This window comes from Kryptolebias marmoratus, linkage group LG12 (genome assembly GCF_001649575.2).
Source record: "Kryptolebias marmoratus isolate JLee-2015 linkage group LG12, ASM164957v2, whole genome shotgun sequence".
NCBI lineage: Eukaryota > Metazoa > Chordata > Actinopteri > Cyprinodontiformes > Rivulidae > Kryptolebias > Kryptolebias marmoratus.
This window is the reverse complement of record NC_051441.1, coordinates 6,357,592-6,368,451: the sequence shown is the minus strand read 5'-3', so window position 1 is coordinate 6,368,451 and position 10,860 is coordinate 6,357,592. Positions and strand designations below refer to the sequence as shown.

Below are 10,860 nucleotides of genomic sequence, written 5' to 3'. Positions count from 1 at the left end.
AGCCTTACTTAGACTAGCCTTTAGCTCATCAATCTAATCGGAATTAAAATCCTTTTCTCCTAACTGCATAGCTGGTAACAATTTTACCCAATCCCACTTCAAAAAAATCTAAAAAGTTCCTTTAAAAAAGAAACTGCCTTCCAAATGGAATGGTTCTCTCTTCTCTATGGTTCCCACTTACATTTGTGTGTGTGTCTGCACTCGATGGAACAAACCTGCAAATTTAAAACACTTCATTTCAAAGGATAGATATGTATGAAGCCTAAAGGGGTATAGCTGAAGTAAAAATGCTGGATCACCCATGTCAGGTAAAAAATAAATAAACAGTGTTATTATCATAGAGGGAATACACTGAACCATATACACTGCGTCCTATATCCAGTCATTGTCCCTGCAGGTACATTCCCTTTTCAGAATAGAGTCACTAAATAGTAATAAATGATCGTATTAAAAAGGCTTTTGATCATGAAGAAGCCCCCTGCTGGTCGCACCACCGGTCCTTTCCTTGAGGAAGAAAATAATCTCCTTTCAAGCAACACTGAATTAAACACACCCCCGGACCAGACTGTGAAACTGGGCAGTTCAGAATGATTCCAAAGCGCGGAGGTGCAGCCCATTCTCGGAGGAAGAAAACGGAAAAGTTTGATACGGGAGGCTGTTCAAGCTTGACGTGACGTAGCTGGCTTTTCTCTCCCCCTTTTTCGACTGCCTTTATTAACTTGAAACTGTTGAATGTTTGTGCCAGAACCGGGTTATCATCGTTCGTTCCCCCCGCCTCTTTCAGCTGCAGCTGCATAACCCTCCCGGCATCCGTCTGCAAGCAGCCAGCCACCATTTATAGCCTGGCGGTGACAAACAATCTTATTATGAGATTTAAACTTTGCCTCTGCTAGTCTGGAGGATCAACAACACGCGCGCTCCTCTCGCAGACACCCCTCCACCCCGACCATCACCCTACCCCAACTGATACTGTGATATCTGCGCCTCAGAGAGTGGGTAACGCTGATGTCAGCTCTCGGTGTGACAGAAAGACACGAGCGGGGCTCCAGGTCTCTTCAGAACACATAAAGGCGAGCAATGAGAGGAGCTCAGCCCCTGAATTAAATCACTCAGCGCTAAATGGATCTCTGAGACTCCCCTGACGCAGGCAGACGCTGCTGTTCCGACTTCAACACCGAAAACAGAACATTTGGATTCTTTTTAAACCATTTTTAGCCCCTACTAACTGTTTTTATTTTAAAAATGTATTTTGATCGTGGTGAGATACAGTAAGCTGACCGATCTGTCGGGGAAAGGTTCTCTCTCTGCAACCATTAAGCAGGTAAGATATATTTATGATTAACTTGAGCTTTACAGACCTTATAATTTATGCGTTTTGCGTCCACATGTTGGATCATCTTTAACAAATGTTGTGATTTGAGGAGTAGTGGTTCTGGAATGGATCGGCTCCTGAGCAAAGCAAGAAAGTCATGCATGCATTTGAAAATCCACAGTTCAACTTTTGCACCAGCTTGCTGTTTTCCACTCGCTTCCGTCATAGATTTGCACGCTGAGTTCGGATAAAAGAAAAGAAAACTGAGCGCATCAGGATTCCTTATTTATTCAATATTTTCACTTTTATTTAGTTTTTATTTGCCGAAACACCGATCACTGTTTATACACAGTGGATTTGCGTTTCTTCTGCCTGCACCCAGCCTGATCCAGCTCCAGATAAAGTGGCTACTTTGCAGCTGTGAAGCTCCAGGAATAGTCCGCTCAAGATGTCGCTTCTTCAGCACCACGGACAGCTCCGGAGCCGCAACCATTATAGGCGAAACTTTTATTCCATAAAATCCCTTCAGTGCGTGGGAGCTTCTGCTTTCTCAAACCACAGTTTTAGGAAATATAGGCACCCGCATCCTTATAAGACTCCCAGGATAGAAAACAACAACTAGTGTCACGAATCTGGAAATACATTTGACAGATTAAGGCAACTTCAACAGCAATGTTTAAACAATAAACGTGTCCCATGGCCTGAGCATACAGTACTGTTATTACACAGTCCTGCTCTGAGTTGTGCAGCCTCACACAAATTACCTGAGGATTTTGCTGCCATCTGTCTAAAGAAAGCCTTTTAAATACTGGATGTGTTGATTTACATCAGTACATCAGTACATCAGAACATCCCAGTTTAACCTTTGCCAGCACTATGAATCATCAAACTTTCCATGTCAAGAGTTGTGACAGTCACAAAACATCTCAGTTTTGCTGTTGTTGCTAAAGATGTCTTTTGCATTTGCCTTCACATCGCCGTTTTTCATGCCCCCACCCCCCACCCCCCACCCCTTATCTTGATTATACAGCTGGATGATTGAGTCAACTGTTTTGTATGCAAGCTGCCTTGGCTTGGCTCTTTGTGGAGGAGCGAGAAAGAGATCGTGCTGAGGATACTGAGAGAGAATTACGGCTGCTCATGACCATGAGAAGCAGAAAAGACGAGGCTGCCCTGTTCGATAAATTGCTATTTGAGAGAGACAGATATCCTAGGGGGACAGCGGTTTTGGGAATGTGACTAACCTTTCTAAATGGAAAGGACAGAGTGCGTTACAGTTTTTCACAAATCTACACTACAGACAACTTGGATTGATGAATTTAAAAACAAAAATATTTGTTACCAATTTATTAAGTAAGTAAAATTTTATTTATATTGCACCTTGCAAGATAAATATTAGAAAGTGCTTTACATTAAAAGAAAAACATCACAAAACAAAAAATCTTGCTTCTGATTGAACAACAAAATTATTTAAAAGCAGTTCATTTAAAGGCCTAATAATCCTTAAAGGAATACCATCTTTCATGCCAGAGGTTTAAACTAAGATCCTTTTATAATGAGAATGGACAGAGTTGTAGCCATTTTGATCAAATCTTGAAAATAGTTTATGTGAAATAGTACAAGTGTGTTTTGTAAATGACCCTCAGCTACTACCACATTACAATTTAGCTCAATATCTGTGAAATTGATCCTGAAAGTTATATCCATTTTTGTGCTGGCAAATTTTGATTAGTTGTAGCAACCATTTTGAATTGGATTGATTCCCAAAGTTTGTCAATTATAAATGTATGACATCTAATTTTTTTCTGAAACCTTCATTAGAATCCTTCCAGTGGTTTATAAGATATTTTGTTACCAGACAAACATGGTTCACTCCCACAGGTAATGATAAAGTTTTAGGCAAAAACACTGCCTAATGTGTAGCACCAATTTGATAGCTCAGTATCTGTAAAACTGACTGAGTATGTTACTCTGTAAGTACCCTGTATGTTATGATGAAAGTACCTGGCTGTATTATGTATTGTTATTATTTATACTGTGTTTTTCAAGGATGCATTTTTACCGTTTGTGTTTTCTGATGCTTTACAACAAACTTGGGCGAAGCCATGAATAAAATCCAAGTATTTTAATCTGTTCTGATCTTACTGATTACAGTTAGTTAGCATACAATTGCAAAAACAAACACTGTGTTCAGTGCAAATATGGTTATTTATCAAACTGTTACCATCTTGTAGACAACTTACGAAGGCATGCCCATTCAATTGAAACACTGGTTGTTTGGTTAACAAAGTGTAAAGTGTAATCAAAGGGACCAGGCAGGGATTGTAGACAAAGCTGTGAAGCATATGGTAAAACAGCATGGCCTTATTCAGCTCTGCAGCTCATGACAACCAATAAAACTTATTGTGCTGTGAGTACATATACCAGAGCAGTTGCACCGTCTTAGTTTTAAGTGTCAAACGTGACTCTCAGATGTTTTATTAAAGAAATAACAAGGTGAATTTTCTCTGTTTTGAACAGTGGAAGGATCATTAAATTACCCACAGTGAGAAAACTACTCAAAGGAGGACCCAATTGTATTTTCTTCTAAGCTAACTGCTAAATGGATCAAAAGCACAAAAGCCCACAAAGCAGCACAGTTACACTGAACCTACACAACATGCAGTAGTATATATTATATTTGATCACTGTTATTATGGATGTTTAAATCATTGCATTGTTGTCATAAAATACAGTTTGCACATCATCACCAGATATTTTTAATTTCCTGCTGTAGAAGATGAAGGGGATGATGTTGTTGCCCGTGACTGTGTGTTTGTATCATTAGCGAAATTTTTCATGAACCACTGAATGAATTTGAACTTTAACAATCATTGTATGTATGCACTACTGATTGAAGCTTAGAGTTAGATTGGTTCAAGATGGCTGCCACAGCCAACTGACCTTACAAAATGCCAAAGTGAATTTTAGAGGGTTGGATAGTAGCTGAGACTCATCCATAACATACTCCAAGCACCAACAGATTCCGCAAGATCCTTGTTTAAAACGTTGGCATTAACTAGATGCAGTCAACTCTATCTCTCTGTTAGCAAAATACCTCAGGAAGAAATGGATGAATTTAAATGGAACTTTAAGGAAACAATCATTCCATTTATCTCTACAATTCATTTTGGACAGATAATTTAAAAACTGAGAAAAACTGCTGTCGCTCCAACGCAGCTCTGCTTGGGCACATTGCAGGACGAAGGTGCACTATTCCTGAGATATCTCCTTCAGTTCTTGCAAAACCATTAGCAGACTTCAATTTGAATCAGCACTTCATGAGTCATTAACTGAGCCGTACATTTACAGACCTGTGGTTTGGTCTTATGTCAGGAAAAGAATGCGTTTGTATCACTCAGAGTAGTTTATTGAAAGTTGGGAGCAATGGCTCTTTGAATCTGAAGCACGTTTCAAGAGAAGAAAATGCACCAGGTGCAGCCATTATCTCCTGCAACGTCCCTGTCTTCTACCACCTATAATCTTACTGCTAATTACAGTTGAGACAAAAAAGGCTACCTGTTATGAAGGTTTTTACCTGCTTTTCTAAAGCAAATTTCTAGAAGAATATTTGCACTGTACATGAGAAGGAATCATCAACTGACAGAATGTTGTGGTTCATCTTGTGGAGATTCACTCAAAGGTGTAAATCTGTCATCACTCATTTAGACGTTAACACAAAGTTGCCCATCACAGAATGCCAGCAACGTTTGTGTAGTTTCCTCAGCCTCCTGCTGGTTGCCTTATGATGCACAAAATCCTTTAGTAAACAAGCATTGTGAAAAGGCAGAGTGAGGCATATTGAACATTGCTCTGCCTTTTATTCGTCATCATTTCAGCAGAATTATTAGATGCTTCATTGCATGGTGTTGTGTCTTCAGGCACCTGGAGCGCTTGATGAATATCTTCTAGATGAAAACCCAATGCAACTGGCTTATACCAGTGCTGTTAAAACTCAGTTTAACATCTCAGAGGATAAGCACTAACATCAGCTTATGCATGTGGGGAGATAGGAACTGTTGCATTTTATGACACGTGTATTTTGGACATCTTTTATTGGAGGTAAAGCACAAGTAATTTAAAAGAAAGACATTTAAATCCAACCAAAGTAGAATTTTTAAATCTGCTACATGCAAACAGAGAGCTGGTTCACAGATGCAGGGCTGCCGCGGCTCTGCGGTGCATCCTGCACATTTCCTCTGAGCATTGTGCACTGTGCACGGCACAAACAAATACGCTGAACATAAACACAAGAAGCACAAAAATAACTTTCTCATCTATTCTATAAAACCTTGATGAAAAACTTTCTCTCAGTTTAAGAAGAAAAGTGTCACATAGTGAAGCACATCAGGCTTATTTTCTTTGCATAGAAAAACAAAAAGGCAAGAGTCACGACACTGGATAAATAACTAATCACTGTGTTAAATTTAAAGAGATAGTCTGGTCATTTTTGCAGTGACGTTCTGTTAAATAGTTATCAGCAGAGCTCTATGACTGGTGTCAGGGCTAATAAGTTACTAACTACTGATAACTATTTAACACAACATTACTTCAAAAGTGACGAAACGACACCACAAGATGAACATCACTTCCATGTAATGCTCACTGTTTTGTAGATCTGATCAAAGCCTAATATCTGTGCCCATCTGAATATGTTTTATTTCACTTCTCATAAACTAAATACGAGCTAATGCCTTGTTATGTGAATTGAAATGCATCCTATAAATCATTGCTTTAAATCATGCTTTTGATTGTAGTTTTGACTAAATAAAATTATAGGTCTGTCAAACATCAACTCTCAATACAAAGTCACATGTAATTTTCAATCATGGAGTAATAGGAGTTATAGATGATGTGTTTAGCTGTCATTAGGGTGAGTATGTTGATTTCAGATGCAAGCATTAGAATGTCTGTTTTTTCTGTTTTTCTTTTAAAAGAATGAAAACAAAATGTGGCCATGTGACTCCACTCAGAGGCTTTTTCTCTTTTTGTGTTGGAGACTCATAAACAAAGAGAGGATGTGAGAATCCGAGCATTAGACTTGGGTTCGTTCTGCAGAGGGGAGGCAGTAAAACAAAGAGGCACACAATCTAGACTGAAGCTTTATAACAGAAACCTTAGATCTGATTCTTTGGGTAAATTATCATCAGCTGCATTTACAAGGACAGAAAGCTTTTTTAAAAAATACAGACATGATGCATATTTTTCTGGAGCACCCTTGAGCTTGAATAGCACTGTTTGTCTGTTAGCAAAACGTTTCATGAGTCACTGTACATATTTCCATGAAACTCCTAAATAAATAAATATTGAATGTACTTATACAAATGATTAACTTTTAGAGTCAGCTCAATACAAGATGGCTGCCACAGCTAATCAACCTTAACCTACCCAAACATGGTTATAACATAGTGAATTTTACAGAGGTTGGGCTAAACTTTTGTGTGGTAGTAGCTCATTCAGAACAATTACTCCAAGCACTAACAAATCACGTGAGATCACCGAGATATGGGAAAAATCTGTCCTAAAAGGTGGTAGGTGATATACGTCCGTTTAAAGAATGCTAGGCATTTAATTAAAAATGCTTTCCATTGTCAATATAGATTAAGCTTAAGAACATCTTTAAAAAACATATTCTGAGCAGCATTTACTAGCCATCAGTTTAATGATCAATAACCACTCAACGGAAGTGCTTGCACTTTAGTCTGAGAGGCAAAAATGGGAATACAAACAAACACTCTATCATTAAAGATACAAATATGACAAGACACCAATCAGCTTTAAAACATCTAATTGGTGCAAGAAATAAAAGGCACTTTGCATCCTGTTTTGCAGCAATTTCGTCTGTGCAGCTACAGTGGATGAAGATGCAGCTGATTAGATCTCTGATTGGTAATGCAGAATGATTAAGCAGTTTGTAGTTTCCTACCAATTATGAAATTTAAACCAGCAGCCATTAGAGATGGCAGATGCTCTGTGAATGAAGCAGCTACGCTGGCTGCTTTTCATCAAACAGAAAAGTCTTGGTTGCTATGAGTTGCATGATCAATACATGGCTTCTCCCTCCTATAAATGTTAAGTGACTCTGGTCTCTGCTCAGCTCTCCTCTAATGATGCACTTGAGGAAATTAACCTGTTAAATGGCATCTATAAATATGAAGCTCCAAATGTGTTACTTTATGCTTTTATTGCCTGCATGCAACAGTTTAGGGGTTTTACCTTCCTAATCACACACTATTAGAATAAATTATTTTTATGAATAAGATTATTTTTCCTTTTCAGGTTTTCATTCAGTTTAAGTTATTTCAGTTTTTATTTGCAGCCTTTCATATTCACTAACCAGATACATTCAGTCAATTCCTAATGCAAATAAAACGACTCTCAACCTTTTCACTTTAGTGAGTCGAGGCAATTCATGCTGCTGCATCAAATCTTCAAGCTGCTTACCGTTTCATATCATTTCATGTATAACATGAGAACAAAGAAGCAACATGAGAGTGACTTACTTTCTCCTTGTAAGCAGTCACACTGCTTCTAGAAATGTGTCTGATTTTGTGTATTTGTGGTAATGTGGTAAATCTGACTCTTGTCAATCATAGTCTATTCATACTTATGCTAATAAACCTTAACTTCACATGTTTGCAGAGCTACACTTCTCTGCAGCTGCAAGGGTTAGTAAAAATTTGACTTAAAACAAAATTTACTCACTCAGCTCATTCTTTTTTTTGCTTTTCCACAGACACCAGCACTGAAACCCCATTCCTTATTTGTCCCAAACTATTTACTCACATACATAAAAGAAAAATGTCAAGTATGTCTTATTTTCATCAAAGAACACAGCAGTGTGTGTAAAATTGGAATATCTTCAGTAAAATATCTAAAAAGACAAAAAAAAATCACCTTTTTTTAGTTTGTGCTTAAAAAAACACTTTCACAATCACTGAGACTCTCAGTGATGCTGGAGAATATTGTAACTGTTAGAGAACTAATTATGGAGCTGTTTTTGCTCTGCACACCTAGCTGCCCCCTCACCAGCTGAGCAAGCCTTGCTTTTAAGTCTACAATCAACTCAAGTTAAAACAGGAAAAAGACGGAGCTGCAATTAGATGATCAGTCCGGAACTCATCTGCACCCTGATGTTGTGTGAAGGTCATCCCTTAATCTCACTCCACACAGCAGCAGCAGCAGCACATTGTAGAAATGTCTGATGAATAACTTGAACAAGTCAACCACTTACTGTTGAGCTTTAGAAGCCACATGGGGAACTTATTGCAACTCATGTGAGTGTCTGATGAATGATGGGTGACCCTACGAACATGTAGCGAACCCAAGCAAGGTTATTGTGGACGAAGCCAGAGTTCTTCAGAACAAAAAGACTTACTAACATACTAACATTTCCTCTATTAACAGAATATATTATTTTCACTTTTAATATCTAATTTGAATCTTCAAAAGCAAATGTCCTAACTTTGACTCTGCCTGAGAATGGTGGCAATATATAATACTGCCTGTTTCACACCGAATATGTACCAGATATGTACTTACCCGGTACATAGATGGTACTTAATGGGTACCTGGTAAGCACTATAACGTAACAAGCTACTTTACAGTACAACCCGATCCATGTAGGTACCAGATACGTACTCAATAAGTACTATTATGTACCAAGTATGAATAATTAAAATTAATTTGAATTTTAATCTTATTTATTTTACCATGAAAACATGAAAAAACTAGTAAAAAGAGAAAATAAAATATAAAAAATGACACTTTATTTATGTAGAAACATTGCAAATGTTTTATCTTTTTAACTTTGAGGTTCTACTTGATTTAAACCCTAAAACATTGTAACATGCACATTCAGGTTTTAATTCATGATAAAGAATTATATCATACGCAGAATGAGGCCCATCTTTTTGTCTTCTCTTTGTCTTGGCTGTTTCAAATTCAACTTATTCTGAAAGAGCCCCACCATCTGTCTTACAGTTGGAATTTGGCTTCTCCGCCTTCATCTCAAGGACCGCAACACAAACAGAACTACAACTGCTCACAGTTTATTTTCAGCACATTTATCACTTCTGATGACATTTGATCAACACAATTTAAGTGGCGCCATTTGAGCTTGCACCAAACTTTAACTGGAGACCAGTTCTTTACGCTATCACGCAGAGGAATTAAAAAGTCAAGCTGCGCTGAATAAAACCCACGGTTGCTTTAAGAATCAGCCTAGAATTGTAAAAAAACCAAAGTGACGGATTCATCAATAATTTCATCAGCCATATGTCTTTGCTTAACAGCCTGTGTACGACCTTGTTTGCTTTTTACTTGGGTTGGGATCAAAGGTCACTTCTTTTATAAACTAATTAAAGAAAATGGTTTGTGAAAGCTACTGACCTGGAGTGTGTAAAGCTGCCAGAAAACCTCTAAAGCAACTGCACACCTGAACTCAAAGCCTTTTAGTTTGTGAATAGCTTCAGTTACAATATATGAGTTCAGAAGATGAATCTTTAACATCTCAAATTTAGTTATTAGCAGTGTGCAAAATAAGCAGTGACAAAAGGTTAACGTCTTTTCACATGGAGGCTGTCCCATTTAATACAGACCAAAGCTGCAATAAAACATATTTCAGTTATTCCAGTATTGGCTTGTTTTAATGTAACATGTGCCATCTCTACTATACATGTAGATTACAATAAACAACATTCAGTCTACCAGTTCACTTTAAACACAACAATCTCTGTAATCAAACGACACAAACAAAATATTCAGGAGCAAAACTGTCAACAAAACAGACCTTCAACAACCATGATCCGAGCTCCATGATGCTCCAAACGTCAGCATCAGCAGAAACAAGGGGAAGATCTTAGTACCAAACAATGTTTACAGCAGTTCTGTTGATCACTGTCATTAAAGGCAGAGAACAGAAGAATATATATAAATATATATATAAGTTTAAAATGTATGACTACAGATAATATGGAATCTAGAAATTCAACCATTTAAACTTGATGTTTTTACCTCTTTTGTGGGGGTCTAAGTTGCTGTTAAGGGGATGAAACCCACCCCTATACGTTGAACTATGGTTAATGGTAAAAAAGAAACTGATTAATTCTGCAAATTGTCTGTGAGCAAGTGAAGACAGGACATTGTTACCATAGAAACTGCTTCCAAACTTGGAGCAAATATACTATCATCTACTTATAAAAATGTGCCAGTATTCACACCATTAGCAGGCCACAGTGTACCATATCACTCACACTGGAGAGCACTGCTGCATACTCAACTTACTCTTCATCGACACTATCAGGAGCTTTTTATTAATGATGAAGATGATGATGCAGATTATTTAAATGGGCTGATTTCTACTCAGTCTCAGGTTTTGGTGTGAGAGAAATCTTTGGAGCAAAATGAACTTTAATTAAAGGCCTTGTATTCCTTGAAGGAATGCTTATCGCCCACCACTTTTCATGTCAGAGTTTAGGACTAAAATGATCTTATGTTGAGAAATTATT

General features: G+C 37.7%; 1 protein-coding gene across 1 annotated transcript in view; it reads left to right on the top strand.

The window, feature by feature from the left end:
* Positions 1-643: 643 nt before the first annotated feature.
* elfn1a (extracellular leucine-rich repeat and fibronectin type III domain containing 1a) overlaps positions 644-10,860 on the top strand; it is an 81,287-nt gene continuing 71,070 nt past the window's right edge. The window contains exon 1 of the mRNA XM_017433498.3: positions 644-1,321. The gene's annotated coding sequence lies outside the window, so the exon portion shown is untranslated. The remainder of the gene's footprint in view (positions 1,322-10,860) is intronic.